A 14,126-nucleotide genomic window follows, 5' to 3' on the forward strand; every position below is an offset into this window, starting at 1 on the left:
AGGCAGAGTAACTCACCAAAGGCCAAAGAGCTATTACGAGGGGAGGCCAAGGACTGGTCCCTCATCACTGGGCATAGAGTATAGTGTAATAAACCCCCTGAATCGCTCCCAAAGAAGCCTGGAGGTAGACTAGTTATTGACTACAGAGGTTTCCAGACGACCAGGACACTATTAACCAAATTAGATGTCATCTTAAGTTGAGAGAATTTAATAGACACTCCTTATTTAATAGACACTCCTTGCTTAATGATGAATGAACAGATGAAGAATCACGGTAGTTAGATGGTGAGAAGCAGTTAAGTGTCACATTTAAAATATTTAATCCCTGGATAGATTCAAACACTGGCCTAACACTGCACCCATAGCCCTGGGTCAGGGTCTTGGAGGTCCCTTGCTTTGCCAAGCATCAAGGCATTATTGGATGGTGGGACCTCCGGAGGGGTGTCCAAGGGAGAGTCCTTGTTCTGGGGTGGTGGTGGTGGGGGTATGGGAGGCATAAGGTAGTAGCTTTTTCTATCCAGTATAGAAGCATTTCAGTATTTTAAGAAGTGTGGAAGTACCAGTGTGGATTGGCTGCGTAGAAACCTTGGGGGCTGCAACTGGTCAACCCCAGTGTGGCATCTCTTTATTGGTGGTGTTTCCCAAGGACTTCCTAAGGCTGCTGAGACTTGCCATTAATTGAAAATACTTTGAGGTTGGATTCAGAGTCTACCATGGACACTATTTGCTTGATTCCTACAACACTAGAGGGCAGTAACTACCTTGAAGATGCAAAACAGTTTTGTACTCCAGGGCTGGTTAGTCTTTCATCCCAGTCTCTGTCAAGTGGAATGAGACCGCTTTTGCAAAACCATGCATATTTCCCCTCTTTTCTTTAAGTTGCATCCAAATGTAGAGATGATTCCAGAACGCATTTGCTGGGGAGCCCAGGGAACTCTTCAACCACGTGTAATGTACTTCTGCCTGACGCAGAAAGACTTTCCTAATCTTGGTGGGGGACTTGTCTAGATCAGGTTTAGCAAACATTTATTAAATGCCCATGTAGACACACCTACCACCATCCTGGCAGAGAGCTGGTATTTAATCCATGCTAATTTAACGAGTCCTTCCCCGTTTACTGTTGCTGGGCCATTTCACATGGGCAAAACCTCAGGGTGTGCCTGGGAACTTGGAAGATGAGGTGTTATAAATGAGAATGCAGAAGTGAGTGGTGTTTTCTATATTCATAATGTGTCTACTCAAAGATGGAGCTCTTCCATGTATGGGCGGTGGCCCTGACGTTAACCATATTTAAAAACATGTAGCCACTACCCTAAATGAGCTCATGGGAGCAAATCTTTCCAGCACAACTGACCATGGAAAGGTGGTCAGATGCACTAGAAGCTCAGTTTGGAAGCCCAGAGGTTCTTGGCTCTACTCCTAACTTGCGTGATCGAGGGGAAAGGCTGTGAGGTCTTGGGCAGGTTGCTTAACCCCAATTTCCTCATCTTTAAGATAGAAGACATGGAGAAATGGGTGGGAGGCCCCCTCCAAATTTTGACTTTCTACAGTAAGAACAATATCCCCTAGGGAATGCTTACAAAACAAAACAGAGATAGAATTATAAAAAATTTTTTCTTTTTAAGAGTTTACTTATTTATTTGACAGACAGAGATCACAAGCAGGCAGAGAGGCAGGCTCTCCACTGAGCAGGGAGCCCGATGTGGGGCTGGATCCCACGACCCTGAGACCATGACCCGAGCTGAAGGCAGAGGCTTTAACCCACTGAGCCACCCAGGTGCCCCCAGAGATAGAATTTTTGAGTGCGATTCTTGGTAGGATGCAAGGAAGAAGACGCATGTGTGTTCCATTTTGAGATTCTTGACAGGATATACTTTGTGGCTTTTGCCAAAGGAAAAAGTGGTAGGTGAACTGTAAGCGTATTGTGGAGGGAAATCTGAAATCTGGGCTCAGGGCTAACTTAAAGAAAAAAAGAAAAATGAAGTTTCTATGGAGAAGATTTATGTTCAGATGTTAACTGAGATATTTACAAAATAGCGACAAGAAACTTCATTTAGCTATAACATGAGAACTATAAACGTAGATCATCAGAGAGGCCAGAATTTGAGAGAGAGAGAGAGAGAAAGAGAGATGTGTAGCTAGAAATTCCCAGGGTTCGAATCCTGGTTCTCTCATTTACTAGATGGGTGAGCTTGGGCAAGTGAGAGACCTCTCTGAGCCTCCTTTTTCTCATCCAATGTCTATAAGTGTTAGTTGCTTCCTTCTTTTGCTTTCCTTCCCTCGAATTTGTAGTTCTAAGGGGGGAAAAAAGTGGTTCCTGTTTCGTCTATTCAGTACAAATAATTCTCGGCAGCCAACGGATAGAAAGAGCACCAGTAAGTGTGTAGAAAAATTACAGAACACTAAGTCTGGCCTGAAGAAACCATGCCATTTGTAGAATGTTCCACAGCTAGAGATGAACGCACAGAGAAAGGAGACCAGAAAAGACAGATGGGTGAAGGATCTGGAAATGTGTCTGAGCACGAGTCCGGTGTATATCATGAAATGGACATTCCTGGCTTTAGTCTGCACAGCAGAGTCCTTTCTGGCTGGAGAAAACAGAGACAGTTGTGTGTACCATGCCTGGGAGAAAGAAGGGTGGGGAAGACAACACTGTCTCAGAGATCGGTCACTGGCTACTTCCTGGACTTCTGTGGGAGCCCTGGGGGTGGGGGACAAGGAAAGGGAAGCTGTGGGGCTGGGAGCAGCACCCCAGCAATGGTGCTATTGGGGACAGCTTTGTGGAGGGCTGTCCGTCGAAGTGGGGAACCAACGCTGGCAGATGAACTTGAGAAAAGCACTTACGTGCAAACATATGGCACCTCTTCCAGAAATAACCAGGTGGAATTCCAGAAATAAGCAGGTGAAACTCTTAATGTGATTGAAATCCTAAATTAACAGCCTGGAGGAAATTTTAAGAGACATAGTCAATTACTGTAAATGTGACCCACTTTATAGGAAACTTAGAGACCTAGGCCATGTGCCGTGTGAAGAATGACAGAGGGAAGTTCAGGTTTCCTACATAGAAAACAGGTGTAAGAAGACAGAGTGAAGTTTAGCAGAAACTGATGTCTCTTCCAAAACTCTGGTGTTATGGTCTCATTGAGTCTGAACGGAATGCTGGAGACCGAGACACAATAGAATGTTCCAGAATCATGTTTTCATGATTTGATCATACGTATTTCCTTTTTTTTTTTTTTTCCTCTTTGGCCTGCCTCATATTAAAGAAATTCAACTTCATGATTTTGTTGAAGGGATTTTGGCAAGCAAGATAATGGACTAGCCACAATTTACATAATCTTGCTTAAAAATCAGTATCGCACGTGCATGAAGTTCTCTGGTGTAATTTTCACTGCATAGAGGACTTTCCCCCAGGGAAACTCGCCTGAAGGAGAGAGGATCAAGAGGATAGACAGAGAAAATGAATTAGGTGATAGGCACAGAAAAGCACAGAAGGCAAGGAGGAGGCCAGGACGTGGATCGAGGCCAGGTCAGAAGGGACAGCAGGTGGTGCACACAGAAGCAAAAAAGAGGTCATTGTGGGAAATTCTAGGAAGACAGAAGGAGAGCACATTCAGAAATGCTGATTCCTCCAACAGGGGGAATCTGAAAAGGTGCAGAATCACAGATTATAGGCTTAGGTCATCACCGTGCATCCCAACAAATCAGAGGGAGACCGGATTTGTGTCTGAGGCTGCAGACAGTTTCCAGTGGGTGTACCTTCAGCACAGTAGAGTAGTTGGAGAAAATTCTAAAGAGGGAAATGGGGATCTGCATCCCTGGACCAGGGATGGACAGTCAGATCTTTAATACCCCATGCCCAAGGGATGAGCAAGCATTCCAGAACGGTGTCCACCTATCCTAGGCCCTCATTGTGACTCCTCTGATGGGGTGATGGTATACCTCTGGAGTGCCACTTTGAATCCTCTTGGCTTTGCCTCATTTCAGTTAACGATGCCATGGCAATCAATTCACGTAGGCTTTCCTGCAGTTTCCTTCAGGTGTGACCTGGCGGTACTTTCCTCAGATCCCTGCTGTGGACCTCCTGCTTCTGCCTCTGGCGTTTCTGACACCACAGCACGGCACACCCGAAGAACTGCTTAATACTCACGAATGCCCCGCTCTGAAGTAGAGGGGAGTCCGTGCCCTGCAGGGGAAACCCTGGGCCATCAGGGGACAGAAACTGAGGATAAATACTTTCCCCTTTCTGACCTCAGGAGGATGATTCAGAGACACATTTCATGGCTTCTCAGGGGATCCTGTGTGAGTAAGCCACCCAGGAGTGAGGGCCAGTTAGAGAATGCAAATACTGCGTGCTCTCTCGCTCCCTCCCTCTCTCTCTTTTTAAAGGATTTTATTTATTTGTCTGAGAGAGACCGAGAGAGCAAGAGAGAGAAGAGAGGGAGGAGCGGGGGGGAGAGGGAAAGAGAGACTCTCAAGCAGACGCCCTGCTGAGCATGGAACCCATTGCCCATTGCAGGGCTCGATCCCACAACCCCGAGATCATGATCTGAGCTGAATTCAAGAGCTGGACACTCAACCATCTGAGCCACCCAGGTGTCCCTGCAGATGCCTCTTTGTGTCAGTTTCCTTAGCTTCCTTTCCCTCCCCCGTCCCTCCGTCCTGCTCGCTGCAATCATTCTCCCAAATAAACGACTCTGACATCTCCCTTTGTCTTGGGCTCTACCCCAAGCTAACACAGGCTAGGAAAATAATAAACTGAGTGAGAAGGAAATAAGGATCATCCTCCTGGGAAGGCTTCTTATACACAACCTATCATTGTGGAGAACAGGGTTAGGAAGGGCGTCAGGACAAACAGTGAGGACACTTGCCCCCTCCTCTTCTTTGGAGGGGCAGAACATGCTTAGGGCAGGTTTCTCCCTGACTACGGACACTCCTTTTTTCAGTCTCCCTGATCTTCAGATATCATTTCCCATAAAACACAGACTTTCAGACTTAAAATCCCATACACGTTTCTCCAGACCAAAGACTCTCAGTTTCCCCTGGGCTTAGTTTTAAGACATGGTTTCCAGATCTGCACATGGGCTTGGTCTGTGGCCCATGAATGCAGATCTATTCATCAATGTTCCCCTGAAATTGGTCTCCTGAGCACCGGACATCACACCAGCTATGGCCTGACTAAAGCAATTGCAGGGGAATTCTTGCCTCTTGTCTTGGAGATTTAGTTCTTGGTCAAATAATTGGGACCCAGATCGTTGAATGCAGATCTTGGCTTTCAGAGAATTCAATTACAGTGTTGGAAGCACTAATTACCTGCTTTAAAAACCAACATTATTAGCCAAGAATAATTATTACGGCAAGGAAAGTAAAAACAATCAGGAAGGGGCATATCTTTAAAGCCACCTTCAATTTCAGCTCTCCTCCTAGCAGAGTGGGGAATGCACAAATCCCCCATTCTCCTCCTATTAAAAAGGAAATCCTCAACAGCGAGCAATCTGCTACTAAATTCCATTTATATTTTTTACCTTTGGTGCGAATAGTAATTAGACATAGTGGCAAAAACACAACATGTGGTGGTTCATACAACTTTTGGTATTTGTTATTTTAAACTCATTTTCAGGATATAAATGAGTTTTGGAGTTTGAGTTGTGGTTGGTGGGTAAAGCATGTCAAGTGTGTGTGTGTGTGTGTTTGTGTGTGTGTGGGTATGGGGGGGTGGGTATCATAGTGAGGCTTCGTGGTTACCATGACTACACCACGAAACTCCCCTGGCAACTTGAACAGTGTATGGGCAAAAGGAGGGCTTGAAAAATCATACCAATGAAATCAGAGGGGGTTACAAGTTCCCAAATTGGAAAACTGTATTTCCTTAAATACCGCGACCATCTGGGCACATTCTCTTTTAAGATTCTGTACTCCAGATGCATTTTTGTCAAACAAAGCAGAGTTATCTTTAGTAATATAACATGGAAGGAGCAGTGACTGAATGTAATAATTTTAAGGAAATCTGGGAATTGGCTTCACAGTGATGCTGGATTTAACTGGCATTTGCTGGGTCTCTGTGCTACATAAATAAAATACCCCTCAAGGGGAGCAATCTTGTCGAACGAGGGGGCGCGAGCTGGACAACATGACGATTCTCGTCATCCTCCCCTAGCCTGCGCCTGCCTCATCTCTTCTGGGCCCCCCTAGGCTCCCAAGCAGGCCACGACTCTGGGGAGACATAACAAAAGGAAGGGTTGAGGATAAGCCTCTGCCTGGGGCCTCAGGTTCTATACCTGCAAATAATCAGGTTTGGGGTAAAAAGTCTTCTAGATCTTTTGCTTGTTCCTTTACATTTTCGTTAATTACAAATGTTGTATAAGGTCAGTTGATTGAACAGAGACCTTTGGGACAACAGCGTGGGGACCTCCACTGATCCACTCACTAGTAAAACTTGTGAAAATGTTTTAAAAACCCAACCATTAAGAACCTTTGGGGAAGGTTCTACGGTCAAACAGCAAGTGAAAAGAAAAACATTTTTTTAAAAGAAAAACCTATGAAAATTTGGTAAGAAAGGGCAGAGTTTGTAGCATTTGAATCAAGACCACTTCCTTTCTCACCATTCCTGCTCAGCAAAGAGGAAACTCTAGCCCAGCTAAGATCCAGGTGAGTGGGTGTGAGAGGTAGGGACTCCCTTCTTCTGCCCAGACCCCACCTGTGGGGCAATGTTCTTCCTGGGGCGCTGTGTGCTGTCAGTCCTGGAGTTGCCTTGGCCAGAGCTTGTGAGGTGCTGGTTCCATACCAGGAAAGGCAAGTCAAGGAGACTTCAGGCTGTACCTCCCTCTCAACCCCAACCAGGTGCGTAGAACATACAGCCAAGTGTCACTCTTAGCCAAGCTTGCCCTCCTCCTTATCACCAGCTTAAGAGAAATCACTCAGAGATTTGCCCAGGGGATAAACAGAGCGTAGGAGAGATAGCTCCTAATCTCTTCAGTCCCGTGTGAAGTTCAAACTTAAGGACGCTCTCAAGGGCAGAGAAGGTTGTGGTGAAAGGTAATTAATTGGGGGGAGGCTCATGGATTTAATGAAGACACAGCACAAACTGTAGGCAGGCCAGTTTTTAGGAGAGAACTGGGGGAATAAAGACAGCTGGGAGGAGTCCTTCTGGGGTCAGAACAAATATCAGACCCAAACTCACAGAAACTGTTCCTCCAAACGAGTCACAATTTGATTCAAATAGCAGATAGAGCACTTCATGCCCTGGGGCATTGTTGAAAACAACTGGCAAGGAGTAGAAACAGCTGGGGAAAGTGAGGGGAAGAGAGAAAGAGAGCCCACCAATACCTTCATCATTCTGGCATAACTCTGGGATTCCCCAAATCTGCACTTCCTTGAGGAGCAACACAGAGGCTTGACAGTGAGTGTGCGTTTTGGGCAGGGGGAGGGGGTTGTGGAATAGACTTCACTAAAATCCAGCAGACACCAAAAAAAATAATCAAATAACAAATCCAGCCTTGAAGGGGACACCAGTGCCCAAAGTTGCTACAATGTATAATCTCAAATATCCAGTTACGAAAGTTATGAGGCCTATAAAGAAATGGGAAAGTATGACTTACACACCAGGGGAAAAAAGAAGACGATAGAAACTGCTTGTGGGAGTAACCAGATATTGGATTTAGTGACCAAAGACTTCAAAGTAGCCTTTGTCCTGTATGTTCCCAGAAATGAAGGAAACTGTGATTAAAGAAGTAAAGGAAGGCATGACGGCAATGTCATATCAAATAGAGAATATTTGCAAAGAAATAGAAATTATACAGCTAAGTGGAAATTCTGGAGTTGAAAAATACATAATGAATAAAAATTTACAACGGGGGGCTCAACAGTTGATTTGACATGGCAGAAACAAGAATTACCAAACTTGTAGATTCATAGGGACTCTGCAAGATGAGAAATAGACAGAAAAAAGAATGAATAAAAATGAAGAACATCTCAGAGAAGCGTGGGAGACCAGCAAGTGTACCAATGTATGCATAATGGGCGTACCAGGAGGGGAGAGAGAGAAAGGGGGAGAAAATTGTTCAAAGAAATAATGGCTTGGGGCACCTGCATTGATCAGTCCCTGTATTGGGCTCTATGCCCAATACATATACAAGGTGGAGTCGACTCGAGATTTTCTCTCTCTCTCTCTTCCTCTGCGTCTTCCCACCCCACCTCATGCTCTCTGTCTCTCAAATAAATAAATAAACAAAATATTTAAAAAATATAATGGCTTAGAAGTTGTGTATGATTGTTGTAGCAAGTGAAGCAATACAATGTGTAAAGTAAATGATGCTAATCTTTCACTCACAGCTGTGTTCCCTACCCACCCCCAGGCAACTGGTGCAACCAGTTGTGTATCCTTCCATACCTTTCTCTAACTCATGCAAACATAAGCAAATATGTTATTTAGTTTTTTATTTTTATTTTAATTATTTTTTATTAAAATATAATGTACTATTTTCCCCCAGGGATACAGGTCTGTGAATCGTCAGGCTTACACAATTCACAGCACTCACTATAGCACATGCCCTCCCCAGTGTTTATCGCCCAACCATCCTATCCCCACCCCCCTACCCCCCCCCCCAGCAACCCTCAGTTTGTTTCCTGAGATTAAGAGTCTTTTATGGTTTGTCTCCCTCCCTATCCTATCTTGTTTCATTTTTTCCCTCTCTACCCCCCATGACTCCCCTGCCCTGCCTCTCAAATTCCTCATATCAGAGAGATCATATGGTAATTGTCTTTCACTAACTGACTGACTTCGCTCAGCATGATACCCTCTAGTTCCATCCATGTCATTGCAAATGGCAAGATTTCATTTCTTTTGATGGTTACATAGTATTCCATTGTAAATATATACCACATCTTCTTTATCCATTCATCTGTTGATGGACATCTAGGTTCTTTCCATCATTTGCCTATTGTAGACTTTGCGGCTATAAACTTTTGGCTGCATATGCCCCTTTGGATCACTACATTTGTATTGTTAGGGTAAATACCCAGTAATGCAATTCTTGGGTTGGAGGGTAGCTCTATTTTCAACTTTTTGAGGAACCTCTATACTGTTTTCCAGAGTGGCTACATCAGCTTGCATTCCCACAGTGTAGGAGGGTTCCCCTTTTTCTGCATCCTCACCAATATCTGTCATTTCCTGATTTGTTAATTTTAGCCATTCTGACTGGTGTGAGGTGGTATCTCACTGTGGTTTTGATTTGTATTTCCCTGATGCCAAGTGATGTTGAGCACTTTTTCATGTGTCTGTTGGCCATGTGGATCTGTTTGCAGTAATGTCTGTTCAAGTCTTCTGCCCATTTCTTGATTGGATTATTTGTTCTTTGGGTGTTGAGTTTGATAAGCTCTTTATAGATTTTGGATACTAGCCCTTTATCTGATATGTTGTTGGCAAATATATTCTCCCATTCTGTCAGTTGTCTTTTGGTTTTGTTGAAGGTTTCCTTTGCTGTGCAAAAGCTTTTGATCTTGATGAAGTCCCAATAGTTTGTTTTTGCCTTTGCTTCCCTTGCCTTTGGCGAAGTTCCTAGGAAGAAGTTGCTGCAGCTGAGGTCGAAGAGGTTGCTGCCTGTGTTCTCCTCAAGGATTTGGATGGACTCCTGTCTCACACTGAGGTTTTTCATCCACTTTGAGTCTTTTTGTGTGTGTGGTGTAAGGAAATGGTGGCTGTCCAATTTTCCCAACACCATTTGTTGAAGAGACTGTCTTTTTTCCACTGGACATTCTTTCCTGCTTTGTCGAAGATTAGTTGACCATAGAGTTGAGGGTTCATTTTTGGGCTCTCTATTCTGTTCCATTTGTCCATGTGTCTGTTTTTATGCCAGTACCATACTGTCTTGATGATTACGGCTTTGTAATAGAGTTTGAAGTCTGGAATTGTGATGCCACCAACTCTGGTTTTCTTTTTCAACATTCCTCCGGCTATTCAGGGTCTTTTCTGATTCCATATATCTTAGGATTATTTGTTCCATTTCCTTGAAAAAAAAAATGATGGTATTTTGATGGAGATTGCATTACATGTGTAGATTGTTTTAGGAAGCATAGACATTTTCACAATATTTGTTCTTCCAATCCACGAGCATGGAGTGTTCTTCCATTTCTTTGTGTCTTCCTTAATTTCTTTCATGAGTACTCTATAGTTTTCTGAGTACAGATTCTTTGCCTCTTTGGTTAGGTTTATTTCTTTTGTTATCTTATGGTTTTTGTGCATTTGTAAATGGGATCAACTCCTCAATTTCTCCTTCTCCTGTCTTGCTGTTGTTTTATAGAAATGCAACTGATTTCTGTGCATTGATTTTATATCCTGACACATTACTGAATTCCTATATGAGTTCTAGCAATTTTGGAGTGGAGTCTTTTGGGTTTTCCACATAAAGAATCATATTATCTGCAAAGAGTGAGAGTTTGACATCTTCTTTGCTGATTTGGATGGCTTTTATTTTTGTTGTTGTTGTTGCCTGATTGCTGAAGCTATGACTTCTAGTCTTATGTTGAAGAGCAGTGGTGATAGTGGACAACCCTACCGTGTTCCTTACCTTAGTGGAAAAGCTCTCAGTTCTTCCCCATTGAGAATGATATTCGCTGTGGGTTTTTCCTAATGGCTTTGATAACATTGAGGTATGTACCCTCTATGCCTACACTGTGAAGAGTTTTGATTGAGAAAGTATGCTGTGCTTTGTCAAATTCTTTTTCAGCATCTATTGAGAGTATCACATCGTTCTTGTTCTTTCTTTTATTAATGTATTGTATCACATTGATTGATTTGCAGATGTTGAACCAACTCTGCAGCCCAAGAATAAATCCCATTTGGTCGTGGTGAATAATCCTTTTAATGTACTGTTGGATCCTATTGGCTAGTGTTTTGGTGAGAATTTTTACATCTGTGTTCATCAAGATTTTAGTCTGTAATTCTCCTTTTTGATGGAGTTTTTGTCTGGTTTTGGGATCAAGTTAATGCTGGCCTCATAAAATGAATTTGGAAGTTTTCCTTCCATTTCTATTTTTTGGAACAGTTTCAGGAGAATAGGTATTAATTCTTCTTTAAATGTTTGGTAGAATTCCCTGGGAAGTTGTCTGGCCCTGGGCTCTTGTTTGTTGGGAGATTTTTGATGACTACTTCAATCTCCTTACTGGTTATGGGTCTGTTCAGGTTTTCTATTTCTTCCTGGTTCAGTTTTGGTAGTTTTTATATCTCTAGGAATGCATCCGTTTCTTCCATATTGTCAAATTTGCTGGTGAATAGTTGCTTATAATATATTCTTATAATTGCTTGTATTTCTTTGATGATTGCTCCTCTTTCATTCATGATTTTATTAATTTGGGTCCTTTCTCTTTTCTTTTTGATAAGTCTGGCCAGGAGTTTATCAATCTTATTAATTCTTTCAAAGAACTAGCTCCTAGTTTCATTGATTTGTTCTATTGTTCTTCTGAGCTCTAATTCCTTGATTTCTGCTCAATATTTATTGTTTCTCTTCTCCTGCTGGGTTTAGGCTGTCTTTGATGTTCTCTCTGCAGCTCCTTTAGGTGTAGTGTTATGTTATGTACTTGAGACCTTTCTTGTTCCTTGAGAAACTTTCCTCTCAGGACCACCTTTGCTGTGTCCCAAAGATTTTGAGCAGTTGTGTTATCATTTTCATTTGTTTTCATGATTTTTAAAAATTCTTCTTTAATTTCCTAGTTGACCCATTCATTCTTTAGCAGGATGCTCTTTAGCCTCCATGTATTTGAGTTCTTTCCAACTTTCCTCTTGTGATTGAATCCTAGTTTCAGAGCATTATGGTGTGAAAATTTGCAGGGAATGATCCCAATATTTTGGTACTGGTTGACACCTGGTTTGTGACCCAGGATGTGATCTATTATGGAGAAAGTTCTATGTGCACTAGAGAAGAATGTGTATTCTGTTGTTTTGGGGTGCAGTGTTCTAAATATATCTGTGATGTCCATCTGGTCCAGTGTGTCATTTAAAGCCTTTATTTCCTTCTTGGTCTTTTGCTTAGATGATCTGTCCATTTCAGTGAGGAGGGTGTTAAAGTCCCCTACTATTATAATATTATTGTTGATGTGTTTCTTTGATTTTGTTATTAATTGATTTATATAATTGGCTGCTCCCATGTTAGGGGCATAGTATTTAAAGTTGTTAGATCTTTTTGTTGGACAGACCCTTTAAGTATGACATAGTGTCCTTCTTCATCTCTTACTATAGTCTTTGGCTTAACATCTAATTTATCTGATATAAGAGCTTTCTTTTGATGCCCATTAGCATGGTAAATTGTTTTCCACTCCCTTACTTTAAATATGGAGGTATCTTTAGGTCTAGAATGAGTTTGTTGAAGAAAGCATATCAATGATCTTGCTTTTTCATCCATTCTGATACCCTGTGTTTTTTGACTGGGGCATTTAACTCATTTACATTCAGGGTAACTGTTGAAAAACATGAATTTAGTGCCACTGTATTGCCTGTAAGGTACTGTTACTGGATATAGTCTCTGTTCCTTTCTGGTCTGTTAGTTTTAGCCTCTCTCTTTGCTTAGAGGACCCCTTTCAATATTTCCTGTAGGGCTGGTTTGTTTGCAAATCCTCTTAATTTTTGTTTGTCCTCGAAGCTTTTTATCTCTCCTTCTATTTTCAGTGACAACCCAGCTAGATACAGTATTCTTGGCTGCATATTTTTCTCATTTAGTGCTCTGAATATATCATGCCCATTCTTTCTGGCCTGCCAGGTCTCTGTGGATAGGTCTGTTGCCAATTAATATTTCTACCATTCTGTGTTTCAGACCTCTTGTCCCGAGCTGCTTTCAGGATTTTCTCTTTGTCACTGAGTCTTTAAGTTTCACTATTAGATGACATGGTGTGGACCTATGTTTATTGATTTTGAGGAGGGTTCTCTGTGCCTCCTAGATTTTGATGCTTGTTCCCTTTGCCACATTAGAGAAATTCTCTGCTATAATTTGCTCCAATATATCTTCTGTCCCCTTCCCTCTTTCTTCTTCTTCTGGGGTCCCAATTATTCTAATATTATTTTGTCTTATAGTATCACTTATCTCTCAAATTCTCCTCTCATGGTCCAATAGCTGTTTGTCTCTCTTTTGCTCAGCTTCTTTATTCTCTATCATTTGGTTTTCTATATCACTAATTCTCTCTTCTGCCTCATTTATCCTAGCATTAAGAGCCTCCATTTTTTATTACACCTCATTAATAGCTTTTGTTATTTCAACTCGGTTAGATTTTCGTTCTTTTGTTTCTCCAGAAAGGGATTTTATTTCTCCAATATCTTCCATGCTTTTTTTGAGACTATCTAGCACCTTGATAATTGTCATTCTGAACTCCAGTTCTGACATCTTACTAATGTCCTTATTGATTAGGTCCCTAGCTTTTGGTACTTCCTCTTGATGGTTTTTTTTTTTTTTTTTTTTTGCGGTGAATTTTTCCACCTTGTCATTTATCCAAGTAAGAATAGATGAATGAGAGAACAAAATAGTAAAGAGTATCAATGACCCAAGAAAAATATACACTAACCAAATCAGAAGAGACCCAAAAGTAAGGTGAGAAGAAAGGGGGAAAAAAGCAAAAAAAAAAAAAAAATATATATATATATATATATATATAAATTTTATAAATATATATATAAATTTTGGGAGGTAGTTTCTTCTAACAGACCAAAATACACCCCAAATCAAGTGTGTGGCTCTATTCTATTTGCCAGTCTAATGTATGTGTGTGTGTGTGTGTATATATATACATAAATATACATATTTATATATATAATTATAATATATATTATATAATTATATATATAATTATATAATATATATTTTATAATATTATATAATATATTTATAAATATATATTATATATATTATATATATACGTATATATACATATATACATATATATGTGTATATATATACACATATATACACATACATTAGACACATACATACACATACACATACATTAGACATACATTAGTATGTATGTCTAATGTATGTGTATATATATAAATATATATTTATAATATATATAATATATATAAATATATATTATATATAATATTATATTATTATATATATTATTATATATATATTAATATATATTAT

The sequence above is a fragment of the Martes martes genome (assembly GCF_963455335.1).
Source record: "Martes martes genome assembly, chromosome: 7".
Lineage (NCBI taxonomy): Eukaryota > Metazoa > Chordata > Mammalia > Carnivora > Mustelidae > Martes > Martes martes.